The sequence below is a fragment of the Ursus arctos genome, chromosome X (genome assembly GCF_023065955.2).
Source record: "Ursus arctos isolate Adak ecotype North America chromosome X, UrsArc2.0, whole genome shotgun sequence".
NCBI lineage: Eukaryota > Metazoa > Chordata > Mammalia > Carnivora > Ursidae > Ursus > Ursus arctos.
Window position 1 is genome coordinate 94,493,252 of NC_079873.1, and position 19,675 is coordinate 94,512,926.

At 47.8% G+C, this 19,675-nt stretch overlaps 1 long non-coding RNA gene across 1 annotated transcript in view; it reads left to right on the forward strand.

Annotated features, from left to right (window-relative positions):
* The window catches only part of LOC113270905 (uncharacterized), a 62,643-nt gene extending 55,164 nt beyond the window's left edge, over nucleotides 1-7,479 (forward strand). The window contains exon 4 of the long non-coding RNA XR_003322011.4: nucleotides 1,994-7,479. This is a non-coding gene — a long non-coding RNA (uncharacterized LOC113270905). The remainder of the gene's footprint in view (nucleotides 1-1,993) is intronic.
* The last annotated feature ends 12,196 nt before the right edge of the window (nucleotides 7,480-19,675 follow it).

The window sequence follows — 19,675 nt, forward strand, 5'->3', positions numbered from 1 at the left end:
AACAAAGTGGCAGTAAACTAGTGGGACTACCTCACCCTAAAAAGCCGCTCACAACCACGGAAACCAGCAGAATGAAAAGGAGAAAATATTTGCAGGCCATATGTCTGCTAAGAGGTTAACATCTAAAATGTATAAGGAGGGGCGCCTGGGTGGCACAGCGGTTAAGCGTCTGCCTTCGGCTCAGGGCGTGATCCCGGCGTTATGGGATCGAGCCCCACATCAGGCTCCTCCGCTATGAGCCTGCTTCTTCCTCTCCCACTCCCCCTGCTTGTGTTCCCTCTCTCGCTGGCTGTCTCTCTCTCTGTCAAATAAATAAATAAAATCTTTAAAAAAAAAATAAATAAAATAAAAAAATAAAATAAAATGTATAAGGAACTCCTAAAATTCAACAGGGAAATAACAAGTAACGTTAACAAATGGGCAAAGGACCTGGGCGGACAGTTTTCCAGAGAAGTCATGCACATAGCACCACGCCTCATCAGGAAAATGCAAATCAAAAGCACAATAAGATCTCACCTTCTGGGGGAGCAACATTTGCCACCCCAGAATGTGTCTCTTTGGCATGAGGATTAACTTAGGCTGATTATTTTTAAGAAACAGAAGACTCAGGAAGTTTTTCTTTTTACCTTTACCACTGCCTGAAAGAATTGAGGTAGAGGGCCTCTTCCTGGAAACGAGCTACCATCCTAGATGATGACAGTGTAATGTGACTACCGTGTGGCAGACAAGGAGGAACCGAGCAAAGTCTGCGTGTTAAAATTCCTCGTGCATCTTATTGCTTTATGGCCCAGCAAATACCTGTTTACCAAACATTTATTCTTTTTCATCTTCCTGTGAATGGCTTTCCTTCCCTTTGAAATCTCAGTTCCCTACCTGCTTCTCCTTAGTTCAGGATGGCATACATAACTTCACTTTGCCTGTCTTTGGAATGTCTTATGTTTATGGGGATTTCCCGCAGGTATATAGTTAAATTTGTTTTTCTCCTATTATTCTGTCTTGTGTCATTTTTTTTTAAGATTTTATTGATTTATTTGACAGAGACAGCCAGCGAGAGAGGGAACACAAGCAGGGGGAGTGGGAGAGGAAGAAGCGGGCTCCCAGCGTTGGAGCCTGATGTGGGGCTCGATCCCATAACGCCGGGGTCACGCCCTGAGCCGAAGGCAGACGCTTAACGACTGCGCCACCCAGGCGCCCTACTGTCTTGTGTCATTTTAATTATTCAGCCAACCCACCAAAAGAACTAAGAGGGGAAGGGGGAAATGTTCCTTTCTCTGACAACCTTACACCTGTTGGGATGGCTGCTGTCAAAAAGACAGGAGATAACAGGCGTTGGCCAGGAGGTGGGGGAAAGGGAAGCCTCGTGCACTGTTCGTGGGAACGTAAATTGGTGCAGCCACTATGGAAGAACAGTATGGAGGTTCCTCAAAACATTAAAAATTGAATTCCAAATGATCTAAAAATCCCACTTCTGGGTATATATCTGAAGGAAATGAAATCAGTATCTTGAAGAGATATCTGCACTCCCATGTTTTTGGGAGTTCACATTATTCAAATTATTCACATTATTCAAATTATTCACAGTAGCCAAAACATGGAAACACCCTAAGTGTCTGTAGATGGATGAACAGATAAAGAAATATGTATAAAACGTGGGAGATATATGTAATGTGAGATATATACATACCTATATATATCTGCTGTCATTTGTGACAACCTGGATAAAACCAGAGGGCATTTTGCTAAGTGAAATAAGCCAGACAGAGAAAGCTAAATACTGTATGATCTCATTCATACGTGGAATCTAAAAAAATTAAGTCAAACTCATAGAAACAGAGAGTTGGTGGTTGCTAGGGGCTGGGGCTGGGGGAAATCAGATGTTGGTCAAAAGTAAGTTCTGGGGAGCTGATGTTTGGCGTGCTGACCACAGTTAGTAATACTGTATTGTATACTTGACATTTGCTAAGAGAGCCTATCTTTTTCTCTTTTTTTCAAGTTTCAGATATTTATTAATGATTTCGTGCATTTAGAGGGGAACTATTTCCTGGATAAGTGGAAAATTGTGCAGGTGGCTTCTGGAAGACCTTCGTTTTAAGCAGCTTCATAGTGAAACATTTCGTTGAGAAGTCTGGACCTTCTTCAGGTTGCTGTAATCTACCTTCACTGAGTAGAACGTGTATTGCTTATTGAGACCCAGTTTGGTCCAGGGTTCTGGACTGAACGAATAGCAGGTGCAAGACATACAGCGCTGCTCCGGTACCTCTGGCTCCACGACATACAAGGAGGGGCATCAGGCTGCTTCCTGGAACCTCTTGGAAGATCTGGCAGAACGTGGTGGTGGCAGAAGCCTAGAGTCTAGAAGGAGAGAACAGATTTGCAAGGAAGAGATTCTGCTAAGAGAAGAGATCTTCAGCCTTCTTTCTGCCCACAGAAAAGGTAACCGTGAGGTGAGGGATGCGTTGAAGTTACCGTAATTGTGACCATCGTTTCACAGTGTGTACGTGTATCAAATCGTATTGCACGCTCTAAGTATATACAATTTTGTCAATTAAAAATAAAGCTGGGAAAAAATTACAAATAAAATGTCAAGTAGATCCATTGATGGATGGTTCTGTTGAGTTCAGCTATGTCCTTACTGATTTTCTGCCTACTGGATCTGTCAGTTACTAATTGAGGGAGTGTTGAAATCCCTCCCGTTAATAGTGGGTTATCTAGTTCTCTCTGCATTTTTATCGGTTTCTGCCTCCTGTATTGTGACACTTTGTTGTAAAGTGCATATATGTCAAAGATTATTGTGTCTTCTTGGAGAATTGACCCCCCCTTATTATGTAATACCCTCTTTATTCCTGGGAAGTTTCCTTGTTCAGTTCCCTTTTTTGTCTGAAAGGAGTATCACTACTCCAGCTTTCGTTTGATTAGTGCCAGCGCGGTACCCCACTCCCTGCTCTTTTACTCTTAATGTATGTGTGTTTTTAGATTCAAATTGGGTTTCTTATAGACAGCATATACTCTGGTCTTGTTTTTCCTCTACCCTTCAGTCTCTTCTTTTAATTGGCGTGTTTAGACCACTCCCATTGAAAGTGACTGTTGATACAGCTGGATTTATATCTACCATGTTTGTCAAAATTTTGTATTTGTTGCACTTGTTCTTTGTTTTTTTCTTAATCTTCCTGTTTCTGCCTTCTCTTTTAATTGAGCATTTTTTATTATTCCATTTTCTCTTCTCTCTCAGTGTATCAGTTATATTTCTTTTTAACTTTCTAGTGGTTTCCCTAGACCTAGACTGCGCCACATAAATTCACAACTAATCGAGGCCCACCTTCCCATAGCACTGCACCACTGTACGGGCAGTGTGAGTGTAACAGAATCCCCAGCTCCCCACTCCCATCTCCTCATAACACTGCTGCCGTTTCTTGCACGGACCCACGCGCTATGATCACCCGTATGTTGTGGCTGTTATTCCTTTGAACAGTCGTCCTTTAGACTGAATAAGAAAAATAAAATACTGTATTTTATTCTTCATTTATTCCTTCTCTGACACCTTTCCTTTATTTATGTAGATCCAAATTCTGACCAACACCATGTTCCTTCTCTCTGAAGAGCATCTTTTCACACTGGTGACAAAAATTCTCTCAGTTCTGTAAGTCTGAGTGTTATGGATTGAATCGTGTCCCCCTCCAAAAGTCATAGGTCAAAGCCCTAACTCCCAACATGACTGTGTTTGGAGACAGGGCCTGTAGAAAGGTCATTAATGTCACATGTGGTTATAAGGGTGGGGCCTTACTGCAGTTTGACTGGTGTCCTTGGAGGAAGAGGAAGAGGCACCAGGGATGCGCGCACGCGCAGAAAGGTCAGGCCGTGCGAGGAGACGGCTGTCTCCAAGCCGCACAGAGAGGCCTCCCGAAAGAGAACACTAAAGCATCTTGATGTTTGACTTTCAGGCTCCAGAACTGTGAGAAGATCATTTGTTTGTTGTCTAAGTCACCCAGTCTGTGGTACTTTGTTGTGGCAGCCCTAGCGAACCACTACACCAAGAAAGGCGTTATTTTCCCGTGCTTCTGAAGGATGATTTTTGTGGATACAGACTCCCTTGGTTGGTGGGTTTTTTCTTTCAACACTTTAAATATTTCATTCTACTCTCTTCTTGCTTGCATGATTTTTGAAGCAAGTCTGACGTAATCCTTACCTTTGTTCCTCTCTAGATAAGGTGTTTTTCTTCTCTGACTTTTTAAAAGATTTTTTCTTTGTCTTTGGCTTTATGCAATTTGAATATGATATGCCTCTGTGTGTGTGTGTGTGTGTGTGTGTGTGTGTGTGTGTATTGGCATTTATCCTGCTTGGTGTTCTCTGAGATTCCTAGATTTGTGGTGTGGTTCCTGTCATTAATTTTAGAAAAATCCCTGCCATTATTCAGATAGTTCCTGTTTCTTTCTCTCTTTCTTCTGCTTTTGATAGTCTCACGATACATATGTTATACCTTTTGTAATTGTCCCACAGTTATTAGATATTCTGTTCCAATTTTTATTATTTTTTTCCCTTTTTACAGTTCAGTTTGGGAAGTTTCTGTTGACGCATCTTCAAGTGCTCTGATTCTATCTCCAGTCCTTTCCGATCATCTGAGGGGTCCATCAGATGATGTATACTTGATTTCTGTTACAGTGGTTTCTGTTTCTAGTCTTTCCTTTATATTCTTTCTTAGGGTTTCTATCTCTGTTTACATTACCTGTCTGTTCTTACATGCTGCCTGCTTTTCCCACTAAAGCCCTCAGCACATTAATCATACTTATTTTTAATTTCCCTGATGATTTCAAAATCTCTGCCATATCTGAATCTGGTTCTGACACCTGCTTTGTGTCTTCAGATTGTTTCTTCTTTCCTTTTATCATGCCATGGAGTTTTGCTGTTGTTGTTATTGTTGTTGTTGTTGTTGTTGTTGTTGTTGTTGTTGTTGAAAGCCAGTCGTGAATTATCAGGTATGAGGAAGTAAATAGGCCTTCAGTCTGACGTTTATTTTCATCTGGCTAAGGGATAGGCTGTATTTACTGTTTGTAGTATCAGAGGATTCCGTCTCCAACAGTATTTTTGTTTTTGTCCCCCAGCATCTTTCGTTTCCCTAGAAAACACTTCTTCCGTAGAATTTGAGCCTTGCGGTTCTTCTCGGCTGTAATCCACTGTTATTAGCCAGGAGCCCAGTTGATGTTTGGTCAGGTCTGGACTGAGGACATGCATTGGGTAACCCTGGGACTAGGTCTCAGTCTTTTAGTGTGCCTGTCCCCCTGGGCTGGGACCCTGCCAGGTGTTTCTCTGCTTTTCCCCCACCTTATGTGAAGAGGGAAGGCTCAGGGGGCCTGGGGTTTGCTAATTTCCCTTACCCCAAGTCCAGTAGGGCTTCTCCCTTGCTGGGTCAGTCTTTGTTGTGGAGAATGCTCTTGGCTTCTTTCAAAATATTCTTTCTTGCCTCTCCCTGGCCCGACAGGAAGCAGTTTTGCTCTGCTCATTATCAAGAAAAGCTGTCGAGGATTCTAGGGGTAAACGCCATGATTATGGAGGGGGGTGACTACTTTAGATGGGGCCCCCAGGAGTTTTCGTCTCTCGAGCTAGTCCATCCTCGGCCACCCGCAGTGCACTGAAGCTGCCGTTCAAGTCCTGGTTCAAGTCCTGGTTGCGGACGCCAGCACTTCCTGCCTCAGGGGTGTGGAGTTGTAGTCTCTGCAGTCTGTCATCTCTGTCATCGCTGGTTCCTCTAGGTTTGGGATGCAGTTGGTCCCATGACCTCAGTTCTCTGATGTCTCCAAAAAGAGTCATTGCTTTTTAATCTGTTCATATGTTTTCTTGTTGTGAAGATGGGCGTGAAGACTCGCACGCCCTTTACGTGCTGGAGTAGAATCTTGCCTTTAGATTTTAGACGTTGTTTCCGTTAGCTCTTGGGACATATTAAAATAGCTGATGAAAGTTTTATCTGGTCATTCCTTGGGACAGTTCTATTGATTGCCCTCCCCTCCACCATACATGGGCCATCCTTTCTTGATTCTTTGTGTGCCTCGTAAAATTTTACTAAAAACTGGACATTTTGAAGATCGTAATGTGGCCACGCTGGAAATGAGATTCCCCTCCTGCCGGGCCTTGTTGGTGCTGCCTGTTGTAGTTCGTGTTTATTTAGGACTTCTCTGAATTAATTCCACAGAGACTCTCTTTGTTTTTGTATGTAGCCACTGAAGTCTTGGCTCAGTTAGCTCAGTGGTCGGCTAATGGTGGACAGAGATTTCCTTGAATGCCTGGAACAAATGAATCTGCCCGTCATTTCTGAGAGGCTCAGTGTGTGTGTTGCTTTCGTCATTCAATCAGGCAGTTTACAACTCCGTGTTAACCTTCACTAGCCTCAAGGTCAGCCAGAGTTGAGAAGTTACAGGGCCTTCTCACACTTTCTTGAGCATGCAGAGTGCCCTAAGCCCTGGACTTCTAGCTTCCCAGGAATATGTCCGAACTGGTCAAAGCTCCAGTGGACACGTAGTTGCCCAGCCGATTCCTTGCAGTTTTTTGGTTAGTCTGTTATTTCCCTCGAGTGTTATCTATTGCCTTGGGCATCCCCCCCCAAAAAAAACCACTTTCTGGTGAATGTTTTTGGCCAGTGCCCTCAGAAGAGATTTTTTTTAGCACTAGACGAGCTCTTAGTTCAAATAAAGACGAGTCTTTGGAGGGTCTTCCAGTGATGCATTAGGTTAAATAATGAATATGGGGGGGTGAGGCTTTAAAAGAGGACCACTCAGCCCCCTCCTGTACTGCAAACTGGGCTGTTGTTTTTCAAGGCCACCACAGAGCTGCGGAGCGCTGGATGGGACTAGGGTAATTTAAAATACCATGAAGTCTGCTGTTGTTGAGATTCGGCTGCTTTTAGTGAATAAACACCCCTAGGTTGGGAACGTAAAGTAGGGCGGACGGTTCAGAAACTCTTTTTCCAGTAACTCAAACAGTTAAACATAGAGTTACCATATGACCCAGCGATTCAACGCCTGGGTATATACCCCAAGAGCATCGAAACCATATGTTTCCACAAAAATTTTGTGAATATGCTAAAAACCACTGAATTATGCACTTTAAAATATGTGAACTATCTCAGTACAAGAATTGAAGTTCTGATACGTGGATGGACCTTGGAAACATGATGCTAAGTGAGAGAAGCCACACAGAGAAGGCCACGTATTACACGATTTCATTTGTTAGGAATGTCCAGAATACTGAAGCCCATTCACGGAAAGTAGATTAGTGGTTGCTGGCGGCTGGGAAACGGGGAATGGTGAGTGACTGCTGATGGGTATGAAGTTTCTTTCGGGGTTGAGGAAAATATTCTGGAATTAGATAGTGAGGATTGAGGCACAAATTTGCCAATATACTAAAAACCACTGAATTATACATTTTAACAGGGTGAACATCATGTTATGTGAATTCTATCAATAAAAATGTTATTTTACAAAGGAAAAAAAATAATGCTATAAGGAGCACAGATGCAGTCATGTATTCAGAAAATAGCTCTGGAGTATCCTGCTTACCTGACCTGTCTAGGGACTAGGGACCACGAATAGAGCAGAAGTCCTTCCCCTCATGTGCCTGGCTGGCTCAGTCTGAAGAGCATGTGACTCTTGACCTCGGGGTCATGAGTTCAAGCCCCACGTTGGGTGTAGAGGTTAGTTAAATAAACTTTAAAAAATCCTTCCCCTCATGGACCATATATTCTGGTATTAGAAGAAAAAAATAAAAGACACAGTTAAAAACTGGGAAGAGTGGTGTAACTAGATTTAAGGGAGTCACAAACCATGTCAAGGAGCAGGTGGCATTTTAGCCAAGTTCTGAAGGAAGGTAAAAAGGCAAAGCCGTGAGACTGTCTCAGGGAAGAGTGTTTCAGAGGGAACAGCAGGTGCCAAGGCCCTGACGTGGTGACAGGCGTGACGGTTGAGGAGCAGCAAGGAGATGACTGTGGCTGGAGTGAAGAGGGTGGAAAGGGAGAAGGTAGGGGAAGGAGCTCAGCTTACATTGGGTCTTGCGGGCCATTGTCAGGACTTACTTCCCAGGTAGGATCCGTTGCCCAACCCCAGATGGAGACACGCTGTGGAGCAGGAAAGCCCATGAGTAGCAGATAATCCGCACCATCCATCCTCCCTCCGCTCTGGATGCTGTCCGAGTGGGCACAGCGAGCTGTGCGCCGGCTCACAGAGGGCGAGTGTGCAGCTAGCAACGCTGACCTTTCCTCACTGCCACCTGACTGCCCTTCCTAGGGAGGGCCTAGGGAGCTGCCTCAGGCTGTAGGCTTTGCTGGGCTGATCCGAGGAAGCTTCTCCCAGGGGGGAGGAAGTTTGCTTCCCCCAATTTCAAGTGATTACGGATTGCAAACCATTCTTCTTCATTCACCCCGCCAGTTACGCAGAGCAACCAAGGGCCTTTTCACCAAAGCTGCCAAGATAAGACAGAAGAAGGAAGGGGTCAGAGGCAGGCACAAGAGGAGAAATAAGAGGAATTCGGGAGCGTGTAAGTGAACACATCCCAAAACGACATCAGAATGACTTTTGGTCGGCTCGCATCCTCTCTGTTACTATGAGCATTCTAAAGTTGATGATAGAAGATCCCTTTTTTGGAAGAGTCTCTCCCTCCTTAGGCCACTGGCCCCACATTTAATGCCAACGTGAGCATTGTGTTTCACTGAGAATATGTTTCTAGGGACATGTACGGTTATAATACAGACACTGGAAAATATGATTGGGCTCCTCACCTTCAAGGCCATCACGGTTTGATTCTGGAAGTCAGATGGGGGCATTGTTTACTTATTCTAGCATCTCTTAGGGTTTCTGTACTTCGGGCTCTTGATGAAGCTGGAGACATTTTGTTGCTCCTCACCCTAGTTGACCAAGCTGGAAAGGTAAGCTTCCTGCCCCAGTTCCTTGGTTTGCCTGCAGCCCAGTTCCATGGTGCACCTACCACATGCAATCCACTCGATCTTTCCACTGGGTGTGAATTTCCTTTTGGGGGCGAAGAGAATGTTCTGGAAATAGGAGGATTGAGGCAAGAATTTGCAAACTTACCGGAGACCACTGAATCGTACTATTTATTTATTTATTTATTTATTTATTTATTTATTGAGTTGTACATTTTAACAGGGTGAACATCATGGTGTGTGCATTGTCTCTTAATAATAGTGTTATTTTACAAAAGAAAAAATAATGCTGTGGAGAGCGTAAATCCCTCCATGTATTCAAAAAATACCAATGGAGCGTCCACCGTTTGACAGTTCTAGGGACTAGGGTGCGACAATTGAACACAAATTCTTTGCCCTGTAGGCCATATATTCTGGTATTAGACAAAAAGCAGTAAGATAGCTTTTCGTAATAATATCTCTGGATAATATCTTAAAAAGATAAGCACACTGGAGAGTATCAAATAATTTGTTTTCCGGTTTCCTAATTGCCCTTCATGTAGGATCTGGTCTGTTGTTTCTGCTCATTAGGGTCCCAAAAGGCCATAAGTAAACTTTTCTCAAAACAAACGCAGTGATGAAGCTGTACTCAGAATTGCCAAAACTTCGAAGGAACCAAGCTGTCCTTCAGCAGGCGATGGGTGAAGCTGTGGCACGTGCAGACAGCGAAATATCATTTAGCGTTTACGAGAAGTGAGCGTCAACCCACGAACAGACGTGGAGGAACCTTAAATGCGTTCTTAGTGAAAGAAGCCAGTCTGAAAAGGCTCCATCCTGTAGGGATCCGACCATAGGACATTCTGGCAAAGGCGAAACCGTGGAGGTAGCAGGTGCCGGGGGTTGGGCGTCATCAGGGGAGGGTGAGTGGGCGCAGCACGGGGGTTTCGGGGCGAGCCGCTAGTCTGTATGATACCGTGGTGGTGGACGCGTGGGGTGCACGTTTGTCCACATCCACAGCATGCGTGACATCAAGAGTCCCCTGGTTGCTTCTGCAAACTCCTGTGGAGTCCCTCCTCCTCACTCCTGACATCCAGCCACATGGCCTCTTCTAGAAAATACGAAACCCTCCTAACTCAGGATCTTTGCCCAGAATCTTTCATCTGGCTTATTCGTATTTATCCTTCAGGTTCACCTTTCATGTCCGTCTCTTGGAGGAGCCTTTTTTGACCTCCCAGCCTAAATCTGAATCCATTGTAGTCTCTCCTTGTACCATGTCCCTTACGTGGACGCACTTACCTCCATCCGTGTATCTATTCGTTTATTGTCTGGGCCCCCAGTTGGGGGGCCGATTTCATGAGCGTCAGGAAGGCGTCTGCCTCGTGCCCTGATGTATTCCCAGCACACAGCCCAGGGCCCAGCTGGAGTAGGTGCTCAGTTGACCTGTTGACTGGGTGAATGAATGCATGGACTCTGTGAGGTTGATGTTGCTAGCCCAGAGTACTTTAGCCATTTACCTGCTGCCACACAGCTAGCAAGGGGGCAGAAACGGAGGAGACCGCAGAAGTATCGCTCCTAGGTGACTGTACCATCTGGGAAAGTATTTGCTAAGAAAGGAGGGGTGGGGGAGGGGTGGGGTGTGGAGCGGGCAGGGGAGAAGATTCCAGACCAGTGACTCTCAGGGAGATGGCCCCAGGTGCAGGGGGGATGCGGTGAGACTGTGGAAGCTGCATATTCAGTATTTTACTTTTGTTGAAAAATACCTTCTGTTTTCATAAAACAGACTGCTGAGACTATCCCTTCCCTGGCTGGGAAGGAAAATAGGAAGTACGGCGCTTTTCCTCTAAAGGGGCAGATTTTTCGGTTTTCTGGAAGGAAGCAGGTTTCAAAGGCGATCGGGAAACCGCCGTGCCAGGGTTTTTTCTAGCATTTCCTGAAGCAGAGCGGAGGGCTGCAGGTCGCAGAGTGGGAGGCAGATCTTGGTGACCCGGCGCCCCCCAGGCTGCTCGCTCCCATGCCCACCTCCCAGACTGCCTGCTCTCCACACCCTCCGGTCTGCCCGTTACTTAGACCCCACCCGCCCCTCCGGCCACAGCCCTCCACTTCAGCCCGCGTCACCCCCATGGGCTTCGCATCCTCCAGCCGCCTGGACTAGGCTGCTTGTCACGCTCTCTGCTGGGCTGTGCTGCTCGGCGAGAGCAGTTTCGGTGCCCTGTGGCTGAGAAAGGAAGGCTAGTTATTCCCCTGAATCAGATCCACGGGGGGGGCGGGGGGGGCAGGTGGTCTGAAGGGAGAAGCCGAGGGGTGTGGAGTAAGGACGGCAGTGGGGATTGTCTTCGGATAGATTGCTTTGGTTTCTTTTCTGGCTTGGATCGTGGGGTGTGTTGTTTCCACGTGTTGTGTTGTCTGTCTGCTTGTTAATACATAGGTTAAAAACAGTCTTTCTGGGAAAAGGCCCTTATTTTTCTAGAGCGATCTGACACGTTTCTGGTGAGGTGCATTAACATTCCCTTTTTCGAAGGACTGATGGGAAGGGAAGAATGGGAACAACTTCCTATGCCAAAGAAACCAGATAAGGTGTGAAGAGGCTGTTTATCAGCATTTAAATCCCCACATGCCGTTCTTGTTTTTAAGAACTTTGCTAGGAATGAAACTAAGTCAAAGAATGTTAGAGCTGGGAGGAACTTTCGAAAAGAAACCAGCTTCTCATTATTATATATATGGAGCAAGAGGCCCAGAGTGGGTAAGTGACTTGTCCAAAGTCACAGAGCACTTGAGTGCGGTTGGGGCTGATTTCTAGTCTGGAGCTCAACTGGGAAGGACACTTTCACTGTCCTCAGTGAAAGGACACTAGTGTGATTTTTAAAGATTTTATTCTATTTTTTGTTACATGTTTATTGTAAGAGAAGTTGGGAGAACTTAATGTTTTAATTTACCTGGAGTCCTACCACACTTCAAAATGATCGTTGTTAGTATTTTTGCTGTGTAATTTTCCAGACCTTTTAATGTACATGTACCCTGGCTAAAATGCTGTATTTATTAGAATTGGATCACACTGTGCATACTTCTCTGCAATGTAATTCGTACCAGATGCTTAACTATTGTATCGAGTGGATGTACCTTCATTGATTTAATCGGTCCCTTATGATAGACGTATAAGCTTTTTCAGATGTTAAGCTCTTATAAAAGATGCTGCATTAAAGATTCCTGTTTGTACATCTTTTGCTGAAGTCGTGTCTCCTTATTGGCCGGTGTGAATCTTTGTCGGAATGTAGCGCCCTGGTGTAGGCTGGCTGTGAACTCTGGCTCTGCGACTTACCGTGTGTGTCTGTGCACATCGCAGCTTTCTAGGCTCCAGTTCCTTCCTCTCTAGGGGAGCAGTCATAGCGCCGCTCGGCGGGGGGTGCTGGAGGGTTCAGTGAGGTGACGCGGGTGAAAGCTAAGCCCGGCACTAGCAGGGCCGAGTCTGTTTCGAGTCTGTTTCGGCGGCTGTTACTGCCGCCGCTCGGGTTCCCCTTCGCTTTCTCTTACTCTGTAGGAGACTCATCGGAGTTCCTTTTCATAAGGAGGGTTTTAGGTATAAAACTTCAGTAGCTAAATTAATATTTCCGATTTCTAACTCAATTTCTCCAGAGAATAAATAATAAATTTAAGTGAATCGCGGGCAGTCGAGCGACTCACCGTGTTCTGCTTACATAGCTTAACGCCAGTCAGAACGGAAAAGCACAGCTTTTCATCGAAGGTTCTTGAGGGAAGCTCAGCTGTTTCGTGATAACGGAAGGCGCCTCGGACTCTGTCCTTTGGGAAGTGCTCAAAGCACGGCTATCCCATAAAGCCAGCGGGATTTCTAGGCTGTCAGCTGGAGACTTGCCCGGCGCCTCAGAAAATCGGGGCAGGTTTGGGGAGGCGGAAGCGAAGCGGCAGCAGCCATTCGGTTCTGCAGGCTCGTGTCACCCGCGCAGCGGCGCTGAGCCTCTGGCGCACCCTGTTCGTTCGGGGCCGGCAGTGGCCCCAGGCGGCCCGAGCTGCCACGACATCTCTGCCGACACAGCTCCTTCTCCAGGCTGGAGGCGGGAAGGGGCGGCTAGACGTCCCGCAGTGTCTTCCCAGGTTTTAGTCTGTCCTCATGGGTTCAAGGGGATCCTTGCGGGTTCCAGTTTGGCCTTGGTACAGACTGAGCCCCCTCCCCCCACTCCTTAACTCCAGGACCCGCTGGTGTTGGCTGGGTGCTCAGCATGGGCCTTTAGGGCATGAACCTTCACTGCGTGTGGCCGGGGGCAGGTACCATTCTACAGATGCGGCAGTCGAGGCACACGGGGTCAGCCAGCTTGCCCGGGGTCACGCGGGGAGTGAAGAGTGGGGCTGGGCGGTCTGCCTCCATAACTTGTGGCTTCTTTCTCTGGGGTGGGCTGATCCGTGTCTCCAGACCACGGGCACCCACAGCATGGTGGCTGGCTCAGGCATCGTGACGGTCCCCACACGGCCCTTTTCACCCAGGAGCCAGCACAGGCTTATCGATTGAAGGTCCCAGGTACGAAAAGGTGCAGGAGGGACTTCATTTTCACAAGAAAACATCCTGCCCCTGTGGCAGACCACCAGCGGATAACAGTCTCTCGCTTTCTCTGCTCCCATGGACCCCGATAAATCAGTAATTAGAAAGCGGCTGAAACAGTAAATGTAAAGCCATCTGCTATGGTCACCTGCCAAGTTTTGTTGGAAACATTCAATCCGAGAGTGTTACTGCCCACGATGTAAGTAACGACTGCTCGAAGAAAAACCTCCAAAGAGCACATTAAGGGCGCGCGCAGACCTCACATTGCCCCCCCTCCGCCACACCAGCACTAAAGTGTCATGAGGACTGAGACATTGAAGGGGCCCCTGGGTGGCCCAGTTCGTTGAGCATCTGACTCTTGGTTTCCGCTCAGGTCATGGTCTCGGAGTCATGGTCTCGGGGTCTTGAGATCAAGCCCCCCCCCCCCCCCCCCGCAACCATGGGCTCCAAGCTCAGTGGAGAATCTCCGTGCTCCTTCCTCCTCCCCCTGCTCTCTCTCTCTTAAAAAGAATGAGAAATTTAAAGGAATGTATAAGTGGAATTAATTAATGACCAAAAATGATTAATTGGATACATCCACGATAAAGGTACCCAAGTAGCCGTGTAATCAAATTCCCTTGTCCCCTCCAAGACAGGTTTGCTGACACAGCGGGCTCAGCCTCCCTCTGCCTGCCCTTATTTTTCTCTTCCGACTGGCTTGTGGAAGAACGGCCACACCTGCAAGTCCTATGAGCAGAACCACTGCATTCATCAAGGCAGGGCAGGGCGTCGGTGAGTGAGGTGCTGTCGCGGCGCACGGGAAAGAAAGTCCGCAGCCTCGGCACTGAGGGCACGAGCCGGACTGCCTCCCGAGGAGACCAGCAACTGCCCAGGTTTAACATAGTTTTTATTGAAAATTCATCAAAGAGCTTTAAAGCAGGGAAGGCTTAGAACATAGGAGAGCTATTACTTTTAAGCATTAACTACTAACTCACGCATAGGATAGGCGCAGTTATTCAGAAAAAAAGAACTTTTCTACCTGTAGAAAAAAGACTGGCTGTAATTATCCCTGCCGCCTGGAGCCTCCTAAGGGTCCTGAGAGCTTTGGCTCAAATACCATCGCTTGCGAGGCGTTGAGGCAAAGCTGATGCTGACGTTTCAGCAAATGCCTTAGACTCATGCCCCGAGGTTCAAAGTATACTTTCTAAAATTAACTCCACAAGGTTGAGCCATCCCACCCTGGCTAAATTTCTTTTAAAAAGGGGACGATGATGGGGCGCCTGGGTGGCTCAGATGGTTAAGCTTCTGCCTTCAGCTCTGGTCATGATACCGGGGTCTGGCTCCTTAGTGGGGAGCCTGCTCGCCCCCCCCCCCCCCGCTTGTGTTCTGTTTCTTTCTCTCTCTCTCTCAAATGAATAAATAAAAAATAAAAAGGGGACGATGATAACGGTGGTTGTGCAGGTAATGATAGGGTCAGTCACGTAACAGTTGTCAAGCACGGGGGCCCAGGGTCAGAAGCCGTTCTCAATATTCAGGATATTAACACATCCCAGGGCACCTGTAAACACCTCTCCAAGAACCGTAAAGCCATCAGTCTGGCCTGGCTCTTATTTGACACTTTTCAGTGGGAAAAAGAATTCAGGAAGAATTGGGGTGGAGGGGAATACGGAAACTCCCTCTGGTCCACAACACGGGGCCAGCAAAGGGCAAACTCGCGCTGTTGCCAGGCGCCAGGGGAGCCCAGCACACGCTCCCAGCACACGCTGCATTCCACTACTGTGTCCAAAGTCAAAGGAAGGGCCCCTTGTACTGTGAGCGTTCTTGAATACGCTAAGTACTGGGCAGGGGGTTACACCGGCACCCTAACGTGGCTTTATTAATAAAAATGTGGAGTACTTGGGACTTTCTCAAGGCGCATGTGTGGTTTCTTGTAGGGTGCATCTGAGCAACCTGGGGGCTCCGCTTTCAGCGCGTATGGCAAAAACCCAGAGCAAGCAGCCCTCTAGCTAATCGTTTCGTCCGGTCACTAGCCCGGTTCGTGGACTCTGGGTGCGAACGGAACCCAACCAGAGTCCCATCCATTGGTCACTGACTTGCCGGAGGGGAGAGTCGTGCTCAGAGCCCACACGGCGACGGGGATACCGTCGCTTCAGTGCTGGGGCTGCCACGAAGCCCCCCCGCAACTTCTCCAGCCCTACCTCTGCGTCCCTCGCCCTGGAGGAGCTTAGGGCGAGAACCCTGCACCGACCCGCGTGCAGCGAGGGCAGGCGGCGAGACGTTCTCCCAACGCGTCTCCCAGGGCTCGGGAGAGCTGTGGGAAGTTTCCTTCCCCACCCCTTCCCCGCCCCCGGCTGGCTGGCACCACCCACCAAAGACCCCTCCCCAAGGCAGTGCCCCGCGGGAGTCGGGAAGAGTCGGCTAAGCGGCGAGTTAGACGCCCCCGCGCGCGCCCCCCGGCGGCAGCACCCTTCCGGCAAACGCTCCGCCTACTTCGTGGCCACGCCCCGGCCGCGTGCTCGCCCCAACAAGTCCCGCCCACCACAGCTGTGAAACTGACTCTCACCGGCTGGACTCGGGCGAGGCCCGGGCGACCCGCGGGGTCGGATCCCGGGCTGAGACAGGTGCTCTGGCTAACGTCAGGGGACGTCCTTCCCCTGGGAGAAGCGGGGTACGGGGCGCCGCCGCTGCTCTCAGGTCGCGGCCTTTCCCCCTCCCAGGATCTCAGTGAAGGTAGCGGAAGAGGAGGAACTACGGTCCGAAGAGGGCCGGGTGGAGGCGGGGTGGGCAGGGCGAGGAGGCGGCGGCCCGGAGCTGGAGCGGTCCTCCTTAGGTTCCTGAGGGGCGGCATCCCGGGGACAGGCGCAGCGCCTCTGCCGCAACCCGTTCACCCTCTGGCAGCTACAGACGGGAAGCACTTTACACCGCACTGAATACTCCCACGTGTCCCCGGCCTGCGGCTGCTTCTGCAGGTGCTAGTTCTCCAGCGGTTCGGTTGTCTCTGGATCTCTTCCGGAGTCCCCCTCTCCCCCCCCTCTTCCCCCACCTCTTCTTCAGAGCCAAAAGCCACCTAGCGGGCCCAAGGCCACTAGGGGCCCCCGCCCCAAGAGTTCGGGGTGGGGGCAGATCCCCTAGGCATCAAGGTAAATATTTTCGTGCAGTGTTTATTGGCCAGAAGCCTGTTTTGTAAATAACCTCGTACTGGAGTCGTGCGTGAGGCACGGCGGAGCAAGCACGGGATCAGGTCCTACCTCTATTTGAATTTTGATCATTTTAAAATCGTGAGTTATTTTTGCAATAACGTTGATGTTTAAGTACCCCATTAAAGCATGTATCTTGATTACTGATTTGTTTGGCCACATTACATTTTGCGTGGGAGGCAAAAACCATCCCCTAAAGCAAGCCTCAAACTGGGTATTCCCGAAAAGTGTTTTGGGAGGAGGGGCATGAAGGGGATAGAAATTTTAAAACAAGTATGAGGTAACCTCCGTACATTTAATGTCATCCACGTCTCCAAACGGGACATTGGTGGCTTTCTCCTCTCAGAAGGGCGCTTGCAATCAGCACGGGTGTGAGCGAGGCCAGAGCGCAATGAGTCAACCTGGAAACAATCGGGCCGGCGGGCAGTTGTAAAGCGCGCTTCAGGACCTTGCGCCTGCACAGTCTCCGGTTGGGGGTTACTGCTTTTTCCATGCCTGGAAAGTAATTTTTAAATTTGGGGGCTTTAAGGGATAGAAAATGGGATAAATTCCAGATTATGGAACTTGCCCATTACCAGTGGAAACATGAGTTCGGTTTCGTACACCTGTACTGTATATATATAAATTTTTTTGCAATAAAGCTCAACTCCTAACATAGAAATCCTTTGGGGTGGATGGTAGCCCTCCATAGAGGAGTATTTCGGTCTCCCGTGTAGTCATGTTGGGACTCAATCTGACCTGAAGTATTTACATTCATGCACAGAGGAGCTGGGCTATGAGAGTTCAACTGTACTCAATTATTTAAAATATTTAAAACCAAGCAGAACCTCTGAGCGCAAATGAGTGATTTTCTAAGTATGCTGGCACTGGTGCAAGGGACATCTGTCCACAGAACACAGGAGTGCCTAATGCCTGCTCAGTCATGTTGAGACTGATGGAGGAAGAGAGCTTCAAGTCCAAGTCCCCCTACTGTTGTTTTTAAGCATTTGATAAAGCAGTGTAGGGAGTGGCATCCCTAAATTTGTCTAAAAAACAAAGCAAAAAAACCCCAAAACAATGGATAAAGTTCCACTGACCTAAAATGGGTGAAAACAGGAGTTCTGATATAGAGATTGCAGATACGACACAAATTATGAAACTACCAAAGGTGACAGTGAATATTCTCTTGAGGATTTTCTAACCCCAAGGATTTTTTTCCCTTTTGGCAGTATAATTACGAACAGGTGAGTTTTGCGGAATTTGTTTGGTGGCCGGGGGTGGCTGTCAATTCAAGGTAGATTAGTACCTGTGTTAATGTGAAGCAGTTTTCATTTTCTCAAGCAGTGTTGACTTATTTGTAGGTCATGGGACCAAAAGGTGATTAGTTGAGATGATAAAGTTATGTCAAAGTACTGGCAGGGGAAAAATCGGGATGAGCTTACTGGCTTTGTGGCAGGGCGTGCGTGGATGCACGTGGAACCAGGCCGCGGCGCTGGTGGCGTGGTATCGGAGCTGAGCGGTTCAACAAAGCAGCCCACCGGGGGCCGGCAGCGTAAGGCCACAGCTGGGCTCACCAGTCAGGTGGGGCCGGGACTTGGGAGGCCCAGGCCTCTCTGCTTTCTCAAACAGGCAAAGCAAACTCGGAGGAAAAAGAAAAAGTTCGGTGACTTGCCTTCACTGGGTCTACACAGTGGTCCCTTAATGGGCTTCTGAAAGGAGAAAGAGCCACAAGAAACAAAAAAGAAAATGTTCTCATCTACTTTCAAACTCTGCAGCATGAATTCCAAGAGACTCAATATAATATGCTTCTCTCTCTCTCTCTCTCTCTCGCAATTATAATAGACCCATTTTATGAACCAGTACTGGGACTAGGGACCTAATACTGGCCCAGGTGACAGCCCACCGTGGGCTCTGGCTGTTGACGGAGGCCAGACCACAGATGAGCTCTGTTCCACCGGCTTCTTTAACACCATGTACTTACGCAGAGGAAGGATCCTAGATCCTGAATCTGAGAGAAAAAGCGAGAAGTCAGGGAGAGGAGGCCCACGGTGTCACAATTTATAGTGTGAAAACTTCCAGAAGGATTAACACAATGTAATTCCATTAATAAGGATGCTGGATGCTGAGTGGACAGTGAGGTCAACTGACATGGTTGTTTTGTTTTTAAATTAATTTTATTGAGGCGTAACCAACATACAACATTAGTCTCAGGTGTACAACGTGATTTGTACACATTGCAAAATGATCGTAGTGTAGTTAACATCTGTCATCAGTTACAACTTTTTTTTCTTGTGCTGAGAGCTTTAAGATCTACTCTTAGCACCTCTCAAATATGCAATACAGTATTATTAACTAGTCATCACGCTGTACATTGTATCGCCATGACTTCTTTTATAACCAAAAGTTTGTACCTTTTGACCCTCTTCACCCAGATCTCCCACCTCCCCCCACCTGTAGCAAATGCCAATCTGTTCTTTTTAAGTTTGGTTTCTTGTTTTGTGTTTTTTAAAGATTTATTTATTTTAGAGCACAAGCATGAAGGGGGGAGGGGCAGAAGGTGAGGGAGACAAAAGCCTCAAGCGGACTCCCCACTGAGTGCAGAGCCCGATGCAGGGCTCGATCCCCGGAACATGAGCCGAAATCAAGAGTCGGCCATAAGTGACTGAGCCACCCAGGCACCTCTCGGTTTTTTTAGATTCCACATGTAAGATCATACCAGATTTGTCTTTCTCTGACTTACTTAATTTAGCACAATGCCCTGGTGGTCGATCCATGACAGGCAAGGCTGGGTCGGGAGAGACAGGGGGGCCACAGAAATCCCAGATGTGGAGAAATGCTGAGGCGTATAAAACCAGAGACAAGGGTTAGTGTTGGGGGTGAGTTAAGAGGGCAGAGGAGTAGGGCACCCTGAGTTCATGTGGGCCCTGGAATTCAGCTAGACATTAACTCATTCTGAACAGCTGCAAAAATCAATCGGAGATCTGAGAAAAGAAATGCTGCAGTTCTACAAATAGAAAAGCCACCATTGTTTGGAAGGTAGGAGGTGCCGAGCTCTGAATCTGGGGCACGTGT